At 45.5% G+C, this 13,893-nt stretch overlaps 1 protein-coding gene across 1 annotated transcript in view; it reads left to right on the top strand.

The window, feature by feature from the left end:
- Positions 1 to 3,040: 3,040 nt before the first annotated feature.
- Positions 3,041 to 13,893, top strand: part of snap25a (synaptosome associated protein 25a) — a 48,014-nt gene continuing 37,161 nt past the window's right edge. Inside the window, exon 1 of the mRNA XM_061813051.1 lies at positions 3,041 to 3,191. The gene's annotated coding sequence lies outside the window, so the exon portion shown is untranslated. The remainder of the gene's footprint in view (positions 3,192 to 13,893) is intronic.

Here is a 13,893-nt window from a genome sequence, read left to right as displayed (position 1 = left end):
CGCAATGCCCAGGGGCCAGATCTGGCCCACAGCCTGATTTTATGTAGCCCACGAAGGCAAATCATGTGAATGAACTTTCATGATTTTTGTTCAAATCTGTACCAAAACTTCAAATTGTCATATTATAAATGGTAACGTTGAGATATTGCAAGCATTTTTGTGTTACTAAACCACGATAGTTGACAAACCCATTACCCTTGATTTCAGATTCTAAAACTAGTTAATAAATTTCATGTGAAAATATGATGAGGCGGTCAAAGATTTTTATGGTTTCACAGTCATAACAGCCCTCTGAGAAAACCGTAAGTACAATGTGGCCCTCGGCAAAAATGAATTTGACACCCCTGGTCCACGGTCTTGGAGTAGTGAGAATGAGCGATTGTTGATCCCGAAGATCCATTCTCCACACACTCACCCATGCCTACCCTCTCAATACGCTCAGACACCCACACACAAAGGCAAAACCCCCACCGTCACATTTCTTCTCCTCTCGGTCCCCTCGGCAAATTCATTTTTCATGCTGTGTTATCATAACCATTAATTTAGAAGACAGGCTGACTTCAGAGCAATCGCAGACACATTTGCTACGGTGCCAAGCGACGACAGCCGCCAGAGAAGAAGAGGAGAGCGCAGGACACCACCTCGCTGCTGAGTCCACGTTCAAAGTTCAAGATGCAGATGAAGTGAACAAAAATTACTCGCTGTTTGCTGAAGGTTTTTGTGTTGTCACTTTACAGAATGGGGACAACCTTTCCTTCAATCCCTGATGTGGACTGAGATGAGGGAGCTCAGTGATGGAGCGTCTGATACCATAACAAACCTTAACCACAAAAGGGGAATCCAAGTTATCTGAACTTTTTGGATGTCTTTCTTCCTCTGTGTTTTCCTTATGGATTAAATATTAAACGTTTTCAACAAGACGGCCTGGTGAGCTCACAGTCAAGAGGTTCTGAGCTTGAATGTGGCTGGCTGCCCCATTCCGAAAACAGTCAGGTTAGGTTCATGACAGATTTTAAATCATACATAGATATGATTGTGAGTGTAAATGGCTGATCGGTTGGTCTATTGCGTACTCTACACAACACACACACACACACATACAAACACGTACACAAGGCCGTGGGTAAACTTGAGTATATCCCAATTGATTATGCGAACCACCAAGTACACCCTGGATTAATTATATACAGCATTGCTGTAATGCTAAATTTAATGGTAGCCAGGGACTTTGGCACCGTAATGTGTACTGCAGCATCTGCTTGATAGTTAAGGTTTTATTTCAGTAGTGAACCTTTGCAATTAATCACATACACTATTTGTTGTCCATCCTGTTTTATAACTGGCATTGGGAGTGAAACTTGAATGGGACAAAAAGGATCATTATATAGTAAGAGAAACTATTCTAGTTATGCTATTACTGTATGTTGTGTTCCTGAGATGATCTGAGACCAACTACAAACTCAAATTATAATAAAGTTGAAACATTGTATAAAACATGAAAATAAAAGAAAAATACAATGATTGCAAATTCGTTTCAGCCTATATTTAATATAAGACACCACAAAAACAATATATTTAATGTCCACACTGATGCTCTTTATTATTTTTTGTAAATGTTCTTTCATTTTGAATTTTAATGTCTGCAACACATTCCAAAGAAGCTAGAACCGGATCATGTTTACCACTGTGTTACATCACCTTTCTTTTAACAACATTCAATAAACGTTTGGGAACTGAGGACATTAATTGTTGAAGCTTTGGATGTGGAATTCTTTGTCATTGTTGCTTAACGTGCAAGTTTTATTGCTCAACAGTCTGGGGTCTCCATTGTTGTATTTTCACAATGCACCACATTTTCAATCAGATACAAGTATGGGCTGATAGCAGTTTGCAGCATTGCAGCATTTTTTTGCTCCAAAACCTGTACACAACTTGCAGAATTCGAGTTGCCCTCACAGGTGTACAAGTTACCCATGCAATGGAGACCAAGATACCACAATATCATCACCGATGCTGGCTCTTGAATTTTTTACTGAAATCAATCCAGATGGTCCTTTTCCTCTTTGACCTGGGACACAATGTCCACAAGCACTAAAACAGTTTGAAATGTCTACTTGCCAGAGCTCATCTTTCTACTTTAGCTCAGTCCATCGCACATGAGCTCAGACCCAAAGAAACTGCCGACCTTCCAGGGTATTATTGACATCTGGCTTTTGCTTTGCATGGTTGAGTTTTAACTTGTATTAATTTGTAGATGTTATAATGAACTGTATTAATCATGTGTTGCCTAACTGTTTTTCAAAGGTGAGTGATGCAATCAACCCAAGAAATAACTCATAAAACTTCAAAACAGGTGGAAATGAATAATGTACCTCTGGGGGCCGCTCTCTGAAAAGAGACTGATTTCAATTAAACAAACTTACACATATTTATCTGATCTAACTATTTTCAATTGTTATTGACTTTAATGAAATGCAGTCTTTGAATATAGATCCTATGCTATGCTAGTGAGCCAACCAAGGATGTGATTTAGCATGGGTAATCAGATTGTCTTCTTTCACTGAGGTCACAGCCTAGTAACAAAACAGGTGAGGGTCGAGATTTGTTAAAAAAAAAAAAAAAAAACATGAGAAAATAAGCCTAAAATAACTTTTCGGTTGTGGTTATGAATTCTTTCGGGAAACATAATTTCTAAGTCCAAAACTATAAAATATGTGCAAATCTTCACAGGTTCATCAGGGTAACTTATTCAATCGCTACTAGTTAATAAAAGTATATTGTGTATTGCAGGTGTACCTAATGAAGTGTCACATCAGTCTATACTGAGAAAACATCTTAAACTACACTAAATACTCAGAAGAGGCTACATGTCCATAATTTAAAAAAAAAATCATTTATGATATATATATATATATTAAAGAAAACACCGCCCCCACTTTTTTCCTATGCAACGTTGCTGCTGCTGACGTCAGAGACTCCGCCATCTTTTGACGAGATCTTCACCGCTTCCCTCCATTGAAGAAGTGAGCAAGACTCGGCGCATTGCCTTTGCAGCATCACCGTCACAACGTCAACACACACTCCTGCGTATACAGAGAGCCAGAAAGGGGTGGGTGGGGGGGCTGCCGGTCCCGAAACAGCCAACGCGTTTCCTCCAGTGCTGACTGCAGGGCCGACGACAACAAGCTCGGGTAAGTCTGCTCCCCTTTTCTCTTTCCCTTTCGCAACTTGCACACTGGGTATCAGTTGATGAATTCTCACTTGTGAATGGATAGCAGCGATTGACTGAAGTATTTGTGGATGATTCGGCTTATTTGATCGCCAGTGCGTGTGAGGAAGGAACAGTGCGTGACCTCTTGAGCGCAAACGCGCAGTGACTTGGATGGATACGGTGCGCAATAATGCGTCGATGCGTTGTGGGCGTTTTCGCCCTGTCAGCACCTCGGATAGTGACACACGGTTGAAAATGGAGGAAAGGCCACGCCGCGAGGCTGTCAAATCGGAGGAAATATAACAAGCGTCCCTACATTGGTATTGAGCTAAACATCATTCTGGTGTGACTGTGAATCCGCAGCAGGAAGATTGATGCTGATGTCGTCTTGAGGTGGTGTGCAATCATCTCACGAAAACGTTTTTTATTTAAAAAAAAAAAAAGAGAGAGAGAGAGAGAAACAGTGCGTACAAGGTGATTGCGGCGGATGTGCAATCGTGAAGTGCGCCATGGTGAAGGTGATAGGAGGAGGGTAGCCCGTATGAACAGAAAGGGGGAGGAAGGGGTGTGAATGCGCGCCGTGACACGCTTGCCGCCATCAACGTCACGCCACGCGTGCTCCGTCAGTCGCAAGTGGGGGCGCGGTTGGCAATTAACGCTCTGCCGTTTTTTAGGTGCGTGCGGCAATAAGAAAAAGAGTCGCTGCAATGCACCTCACTTTTCGGAGTTGTGGGTCACGACTGGGACGCTGTGGCATTTTAAGTGGGGGTGATCAGGGAGCGCCCCTGAAGGACAGACAAATAGGGAGACAGGGAGACAGGCAGACAGACCAATAGATAGATAGATAGATAGATAGATAGATAGATAGATAGATAGATAGATAGATAGATAGATAGATAGATAGATAGATAGATAGATAGATAGATAGATAGATAGATAGATAGATAGATAGATAGATAGATAGATAGATAGATAGATAGATAGATAGATAGATAGATAGATAGATAGATAGATAGATAGATAGATAGATAGATAGATAGATAGATAGATAGATAGATAGATAGATAGATAGATAGATCAGTCAAAAATATATGGATCATATTTTAATTTGACACATTTTAATCATGTGCCATCAATGTACATGTTCAGTTGAAGTACATTCAAATGACAGTGTATCTTTATATAGACATTTTTGTTTTTTCTAATGCGGTACACGGCAGCACAGCTGTTGAGCGTTGGCCTTACATTTCTGAGGGCCAGGGTTCAAATGTCGGCCCTGCCTGTGTGGAGTTTGCATGTTCTTTCCGTGCCTGTGTGGGTTTTCTCTGTGCACTCCAGTTTCCTCCCACATCCCAAAGACATAAATGAATTGGAGACTCTAAATTGCCCCAATGTGGGATTGTGAGTGCAACTGTTGTTTGTCTCTATGCTCTGCAATTGGCTGGCAACCACTTCAGCGTGGACCCTGCTCCAGCACTCCCAGGACCCCATGAGGACAAGCAGATCAGAAAATGGATGGATGGATGGATGGATAGTTTCTAATGCAAGTCGTCATAGTGAAAAAAGAACTACATTGGAGCATCCGTAAAAGTAAAGCTAAACTACCTTTTTAAAAACAGTAGTGTTGTCTAGCATTTGGGTAAGCAAATGAGAAAACGACAGTTGTTGTGACCAAAGGGCTGATTGAGTGTTTACTGTAGTGATGAATGTGGTGTGTGGCTGCGGTGTAAAAACAGTGCAATGCCAGGTTAGAGCTCACGCTGTGAAGGGGACGTCGTAAGGATGCTGTGCTTGTCATGACTGTTATACCAACCGTATCACATACTGAACTGCAAGGAGTGCAAGAGACAGAGGAGCAATGATGGGATGTTGGGTGGGAGGTGTGATGGGAGGAGTGTGGGTTTATTGAGTACATTGAGAAGGGGCGGCTTTCAGGATGAATGGTGACTCACTGATATGATCCCCGCGGGTTGGTTTCTCAGAAACACCCTGGTACTGTTACATGTTTACTGTACTGCTGCTGAAATGAAGCTTGTATGAACAATATAATAGATGCTGCTCAATATGAGCTAACTGCGGAGCTGCATTGGCTTTTTGGTGCAGGCTAGTGAATATTTTATGACATGCCATATAATTGTGTATCCTATTCTGGATGGAAGGCTGATGGGTGGGTGTATTGCTTGAGGATGCATCGTGACAATAAAAATGCACCGTAAAAACAAAGGAATTAATCAATTTTAAAAAATTGCCCCGTTACTATACACACCTCAAATACAATTAAGTTGGGATATCATGTAAAACATAATTATAATCAGAATCTATCCACCCATCCATTATTCAAGCCACTTATCCTCACAAGGGTCATGGGAAAGCTGGAGCCTATCCCACCTAGCTTCAGGCAAAAGGCAGACTACACCCTGAAGTGGTCGCCAGTCAGTCGCAGGGCAGATATCGACATCATCACTGAGCGGGAACCAATCCCACACTGCCCGGACTAAAGGCAGACGTGTGTACCACGACACCATCAATCAGAATCTAATGATTTGGAAATCATTTCCAACCAGTCTTGAATTCAATGCAAAGACAAGCTATTTTAAAGTTTCAAATGATGAAGATAATTGTTTTGTTGAGTGCAAAAAAAAAAAAAAATCTCAATTTAATTTTACACCTCCACCAAAAGGTTCCAAAAAAGATAGGACAGCAGCAACAAGAGGGCCAACCCATTTTTGAAACGTTCCACAGGTGAAAAGGCTAATTGAAAACAAGAGAGTGTCATGATTGGGTATAAAACAAGCATCTCCAAAGGGTTCAGTTGTTCACAAGCAATGAGGCCACCCGTGAGTGGAGTGTGTTAGTGCCCATCACATGAGTAACATGAACATATGTGAGGCTGCCATAAATGCCAAAAGGTACTGGTTTTAAAGGAACATGTGCTGCCATCCAAGATGTCCCTGCTTATTTCTGTAAGTAAAAGTCAAGCCATGTACGGCTTGTGTTACAACAGTGTAGCTTTGTCGTAAAAGATTGAGAGTACCAGACATCATTAGGTACACGGGCACAATCTAATGAGATCCAGTACAAGGGAAGCAGAGGGGTGGTTCATTATATCACTGGAATTTATTTTCAGTTTTACTATTTTGTGTCACCAGCGGATTTACCATCTAACCCCAGAATGTGGTTCGGTCAGTCCATTATAAGCGTATAATCTCCACAAATCAGGAAGATACATCCCTCCATTGGTTAGTTATATACTACTTGGTCACTGGAAAGCTAAGTTTTAGGAAAAAAGCGGTGGGGGAGGAGGAGGGTATATGGACTGGCTGCCAGCCAATCACAGGTTGCATATTAACAAAGAACCTTCCACAATTGCATTTAGAGACGTCAATTAACCCAAATGCATGTTTTTTGAAAGTGTTACACATGGACATACAAGTCCCTCACAGGAGGACCATAGGTGGGAGTCAAACACTGCACATCAGAAGGATGATGCAGATGTGATGAGCACTAGTGTACTGTGATATCTACAGAAAAAACACAAATTGCTTTTAGACCTTGGCAGAGGTCTGTGTTTCATCGGCTGCCATTCCAGACAAGCGCGGTAAAAGTCTTTTCGATACAGCTATTGTATTACATTAGACGTGCAGTGTAGCTGAATTATGAATAATAAATGTTACCTGTCATTGATTTCATTGTATTCCACAATCATTTTTCTTTTGACATAATGGATGCACAATATATGAGTGAGCATCTTTTTTTAATCTTGCCGCATGGAAAGCAACATATGGATGTCTGGCAATACCGACGCCAGAGGTGAAAAGCAAACGAGAGCATTTTTAAAGTGCCCGTGTGCAAAGAACTTGACCGCTGGCCACTTTTGCAAAGTGCTGCGGCTGAGCTTGTGAACCACAAACTGCAGTCATTCAGGTTTTGGAAGCAGGAAAACCATGATCACGGTAATGAATTAAGCACGGTATGGGCACTTTGTTTCACATTATCGACCAGATTTTTTTTGGAAAGATGCCTATTTTACTGTCAAACAAACATTAACCCTCTTATTTACACCGATTGACAATTTACAGTCTTCAGTGAACCTTCGGTGTTTTTAGAATGTGGGAGGAGACGGGGCACCCTGAGAAAACCCTCACAATCACGAGGACAACATTCGAGACCATACAGGAAGTCCAGAGCCATAATTTGAAATCTAAACCTCAAAAATGTGAGCCAGATGACTATTAGGACAAAAACTCCAGATATCATTAAAAAAAAAAAAGTCCAAACAAAAACAGACAATAAAAAACTTCCTGACTTTTCTCAAAACATGGAAAAGGGAGAAATACATTGATCTCAGGGCAAAGAGAAATATTTTGTTCAAGATTTAGCTAACTGCATTTAGCTGCAGAATGATGCCAAAAACCATGTACGAAAAAATGTACATAATAATCCATCCATTTTCTTCACCACTTATCCTCACGAGGGTCGCGGGGAATGCCGGAGCCTATCCCAGCTTTCAACGACCAGGAAGCGGGGTACACCCTGAACTAGTTGCCAGCTAATCACAGGGCACATTGAGACAAAGAGCAGCACTCACAATCACACCTAGGGGCAATTTATAGTGTCCAATTAATGTTGCATGTTTTTGGAATGTGGGAGGAAACCGCAGTGCTCGGAGAAAACCCATGCAAACATGGGGAGAACATGCAAATTCCACACTGGCGGGTCTGGGATTGAACCCGGGACCTCAGAACTGTGAGGCCAATGCTCGACAGCTGCATCACCGTGCCACGAGAATAATAATAATGCTTCTCCTTTTCCATTCGGCTTGTCCTGTTAGATTTTGCCACAGCGTGTCATCTCAGACAAACGCATATTTGTTTGACACAGTTTTACACCGGATGCCCTTCCTGACGCAACCTCTCTGCATGTTAGCTGGGGAGAGAAGCTTACAGCACCAGGTATTACCGGGTAGTCTCCCATCCAAGAACTAACCAGGGCCAAATCCGCTTAGCTTCCGAGATGTGACGAGATTGGGTGTTCTCACGGTAGCACGGCCGTAAACCAATAATAATAATAATTTTTAAAAAAAAACTCAGCTGAAGCCCACCTGTGTGGGGTTTAAATTTTCTCCCTGTGTAAAGCATTTCTTAGATTAATTGAAGACCCGAATTGTTGCTGGGCATGAATGTGAACATTTGTGCTGCATGTTAGTACAGTATGTACCATTTGATTGAGTGGACCAAATCAGGGTTTCTCCTGCTCTGGGATCAAGTCAGCTGGGATCAGCGGCAAATCACCGCCACCCTAATAATAATTTCCTATCGTTAACCAGGTAAGGCAATTGAGAACAGTTTCTCGTTAAAAATGCTGACCTGGAGACTATTTAGGGTTCAGTGTCATACCCAAGGAGACTTCAACACCGGATAGTCGGAATCGGGATTCGAACTGCTGGTCATAGAGAAAAAAAATGAATAAATGAATTATGACACAACCCTTGTGAGAAAAGGCGGCTCAGATAAATTCCATGGAATCAATATTCAACATTAGGATGGATTTATTCTACCACATCTGACAATTGTCTCTTTTAAAGTCATTTAGGATAAATGCATACAGCACGAAGAATACAGTACCATTAACACAACATTTGTTGTATGTATATGCAGTATGTATGCGATGATGAGCAATGTTTCTTTTAAACTGTTGATTTAGGAGGTGTTTTATTGCAATAAACTGTAATTAATGTCAGTGTAACGTGTGGTTTCTCTAATAATGGTTTCCAACTTTACCTAAGAATTTCCAGTGTTAGTCAGTTGTACATAATGTACTAACTCAAGTGGCATGTATAGATTTATTAAATTCTTGGGAAACCCTTTTTCTTGATTAAAGACGCTTAGGTGAGCACAAACACTGAGAAATTTTGTTGACTCCGGATGGAAGACAGTCAGAGCTTTTTGGGTTTTTTTTCACGTCCAGTCAGCCCTCTGAGGACAGCCTCTCGCTCTCTCGCAGACACGCTCGGCATGTAAACAAAAACAGAGAAACAAAATGGCTGCTCCCGAGGCACCAACGCTGCAGAGGTCCAAAGACAGAAAGGAGACGCAATGGAACTTTCCGAGCCTCGCCAGTCAGTCAGCGTTCTACTTGTCAGCAGTTCTTAGAAAGGAGCAAGCGAACAAACATTAAATAAGAGGATGTAGTCATCTAGGATGTAGGTTTTTTTTATTAATCCAGTTTTCCTTGGCAGATTAGATAGTTGTTTTCTAGAATTCTAAAATGTCTTATTGTTTGTATCGTTATCTCGTTTTACGGAAGACTGCAAACATCTCATAAACTCATGAATAAAGAGTTTTTCAGGTTGAAGTACTTATTATTGTATTAGTACTAAATCACACACTTAGAAACACATTAAAAATATTCGAGGTATCATGATTCCTTAGACTCCCCCTCCCACCTTTTCATCCAATGGACTATTCCATCTTCTTGCTCCACATGTGCAGACCAGATTAAGGAAAACAAGTAGTTACCCCAGTGAAGTGGAGAACAAAACAACCATTTGAAAATGCATTCATTCATTCATTTTTTTAGCCACTTATCAACACAAGGGTCGCGGGAGTGCTGGAGCCTATCCCAGCTGTCATCGGGCAGGAGGCAGGATACACCCTGAACTGGTTGCCAGCCAATTGCAGGCTTCATTGAGACAAACAGCCGCACTCACAATCACAGCTAGGGGCAATTTAGAGTGTCCAATTAATGTTGCGTGTTTTTGGGATGTGAGAGGAAAGCGACGTGCCCGGAGAAAACCTACGCAGGCACAGGGAGAACGTGCAAACTCCACACAGGTGGGGCCAGGAAAGAACATGGGTCCTCAGAACTGTGGGGCCAACAGTACAAAAACAGCAAAAAAAAAAAAAAAAAAGAAAAGAAAAAGCGAGGGGGCGTCTCTAATGTGCAGAGGGACATCATTCCACAATGAGGGACCGGCAACAGAAAAGGCCCAGTCCCTTCTGATTTTTTGCCAAGACCTCAGCACCCCAAGAAGCAGCTGATCCGCTGACCTGAGGTACTGTTGAGATGGGGTAAATCTAAATGACAACAGCAAGAACCAGATGCTCTTGCCAGTTGCACAAACACCGCTGTGACTGTTCGGGTCAGATGAGCAGATTGCAGTGCAGGTGAGGGGAAAGTGACACGAGTGACACTTTTCACTTGTGGGTGTCAAAGCGATCAAAAGTGTAAACTATATGAAATGTCGATTCATATTCTACTTCACTCCTTGTAGTTCATGATTTATGTGATTCATGAATTGGTTTGACCCCAAATGACTAAACTAAATACTATTGTTCACCCCTTAGAGGAAGATCGAGTGTGATGTAATCTATCTTACTTTCTGTTCTCTCTTCAGCTGTGCGTATGATCATTATTCATTTGAAAAATGAAAGTATTTTGTGCAGGGAATATTAGGCAGACACTTATCACGGTCTACATCCGGTATACGGAAGGTAGATGTCAGGCATGCAGTAGTGCGGGAATGAGGCATGAGAGGCAATGCTCTGGCGAAGGACTAGTCGTCCCCCACGTCCTATATGTACTGGGTCTAATCAGTGCTCATGAGGCGCAGGTGTGCACTTTCTGATTAGCTGGCCAGGAGCATGACAGTACTTCCAACGACCAGCTCACGACGGCCCAAGAGCGTCAGGATGGGCCGCGTGGAAGTCCTTGATGAGGGGTCCTTGATGAGGGAGGGGTCCATAATGAAATGGGAGGGTACCAGGAGCGCTCCTCTGGGACATATCCCTCCCAGTCTACCAAGTACTGGACCCCCCTTCCTTTGTGACGGGAAGACAGCAGCCGGCACACAGTATACGTCCACCATGCTGGTAGGCGGGGGGGTCTTGGCCGGAAGAACCAGTGGAGATGGGCGAGTCAGGCGCAGTCCGCTGAAGTGGAATGTTGAGTGAACCCTCATCAACCTGGGTAATTTAAGTGACACGGCGACAGGGTTAACGTTTTTGCTGACCGGGAATGGACCAACGAACCTGGGAGCAAGTTTGCGAGATTCCATCCGCAGCGGGAGATCTTTGGTGGAGAGCCACACTCGCTGTCCCACCTTGAGCTCTGGCCCACCTCTCCTCTTGCGGTCTGCTGCGGACTTGTAGGCACTGCCCATGCGCAGCAGCGTCCTGCGTGCTGCTTCCCAGGTCCATCTACAGCATCGTATAACAGCCAGGGCTGATGGCACCGCGGAGGCCTAGGCCAATGAAGGAAACAGAGAGGGAGGATAGCAGTGCACGACGTGAAATGGAGCCATTCCTGTCGAGGTGGAGGGCAGAGAGTTATGAGCGTACTCCACCCATTTGAGGTGCTGGCTCCAAGTGCTCTGGTCCCTGGATGCCAAGCAGCAAAGCCCAGTCTCCAGGTCTTGATTGACCCTCTTTGTCTGACCTTTGGACTCCAGGTGATGGCCCAATATCAGACTCGCCGAGGCGCCGATGAGGGCACAGAATTCTTTCCAGAACCGGGCGATGAATTGTGGACCTCTGCCCGAAACAATGTCCCGTGGGAACCCGTGGCAGCGAACGACCTCGTCTAGCAACAACTGGGAAGTCTGCTTAGCCGATGGGATCTTCAGGGCCGGCACGAAGTGGACCATTTTCGAGAACCGGTCCACTATGGATAGAACCACTGTGCTCCCTTCAGAGGGCGGTAACCCGGTGACAAAGTCCAGTGCAATATGCGACCTCGGGCAGGAGCGAATGGACAGAGGCCACAGCTCTCCAACAGGCCGCAGACGGGACGTCTTATTGGCTGCACACACCGAGCAGGCGTTGACGAACTCTGTCACATCCTCACTTAGGTTGGACCACCAGAACCGTTGTTCGATTACAGAGCGCCTCTTCGCCATGCCCGGGTGGCATACCGTCTTGTTGGTGTGAGCCCAGTTAATGAGGTCTCCCCGCAGTGATGGCACGACAAAGAGGCAATCGGACGGACAAGCAGTGGGGCCCAGCGTCTCCCTCAGGGCCCCCTTCACCCAAGTCTCGACCGCCCAGGTGAAACCGGACACGAAGCACGCCTCTGGTAGGATCGAGGCGGCCGCAGATTCCACGCGATATCCCTCGTGTATCCGCGAGAGAGCGTCCGGCTGGTGCTCCAGTCCTGTTAACGAAAATAATTTCCCTCTAGAAGGTGAACTGCCTGGGAGAAGCTCAATGGCGCAGTCATACGGCCGATGCGGCGGCAGGGATTTCGCCTTAGTTTCCGAGAACACCTCCTTCAAGTCATGATAGCAGGAGGGCACCACGGTTAGCTCCGAGACGGAGTTCTTCTAGCCATACCGGCACGACTTGGATCCTCCCGTCCTCCCGGGCAGCGAAGCACCGCTTGCGGCAATCTTCGCCTCACGCCTTTATCTGGCCCGTGGCCCAACCAATGTGCGGATTGTGATCTTTGAGCCACGGGCTCCCCAAGATAATGTCACTGCTACGTGCATTGAAAATGTGAAAGCTAATGCGCTCAGTGTAAGCGTCCGGAAAGCCCATTCGCAAAGTCTGTGCATGGTACGTTAACCGGCAGAGGAACTTCCCATTAGCGGCATAGGCATTACGGAGCCGCTGTGTAGGGAAGGTCGCTGCACCCAACGTTTCGACAACGTGGGGATTAATCAGATTTGCACCTGAACCGGAGTCGACGAACGCAGTCACAGTACATGAGGGGGAGTCTGTTCCCAAGGTGAGGTGAAGAAGCGACCGCCCTGACTCTGCCACGGTATACCGCACACTCACCGGAGTGGAGATCCTGAGGTCGGGGCGCTTCAGTCGAACCGGGCATTGGGCGATTATGTGTCATAGAAAACCACAGTAGAAACAGCGCCCCTCTTGTTAGCGGCGCAGACGCTCCTTCACTGGCCTGTCAAGACCCTCCACCTGCATGGGTTCTGCCATGGAGGGAAGAGTGGGCAGTCGGGAAGCGCCCAGACTGGCCACCTCCTTCTCTCCCTCGGTCATCGCATCCATTTGCCCCTGCATTACCAGTCGCTGGTCGACCTTGAGGGCCAACACGATGAGGGCGTCTAGCGAAGGAGGGAGGTCCATGGTGATGAGGAGGCCCCGGATCTGCGGAGAGAGTCCCTGGAAGAAGGCATCGCGGAGGGCTTCCTCGTTCCATCGGCTCTCGGTGGCCTGGATCCGAAACTCGATTGCGTATTCCGAGACGCGACGACCCCCTTGGCGAAGCGTCATGAACGAAGCCGCCACCTTGCATTCAGGCGGTGCATACTGGAACGCTTGGGTAAGAGCACAGACGAATGCCGTCCAGGAACGACACGTCTCCGAGTTACGACTCCATTCTGCCGTGCCCTATGCCTCCGCCCTTCCCATTGTGTGGGAAATGACGAAGGCAATCCGGGAGCGGTCCGTGGGGAAGGCGGACTCCTGCAGTTCAAAATGGAGGTTGCACTGGGCGAGGAAGGGGTTGACGTTCCCTGAGTCGCCTGAGAATCGTTCCGGTCGAGAGAGGGGGTTTATGCTGGCAAGGGGGAACTCCGGGGCGGGCAGAACCGGAACAACAGGCGGAGTGGCCACCATTGGTGTGGGAGCCGCGCTAGCTTGGGAGGCTAATTAGTAACCTGGAGAGCAGCCTCCTGCTCGACCAGGGGTCTGCCCTGAACTTGCAGCGAACGGCAGATGGCT

This window comes from Syngnathoides biaculeatus, chromosome 23 (assembly GCF_019802595.1).
Source record: "Syngnathoides biaculeatus isolate LvHL_M chromosome 23, ASM1980259v1, whole genome shotgun sequence".
Lineage (NCBI taxonomy): Eukaryota > Metazoa > Chordata > Actinopteri > Syngnathiformes > Syngnathidae > Syngnathoides > Syngnathoides biaculeatus.
The sequence above is the reverse complement of the archived record's forward strand: the minus strand, read 5'-3'. Positions and strand labels throughout refer to the sequence as shown.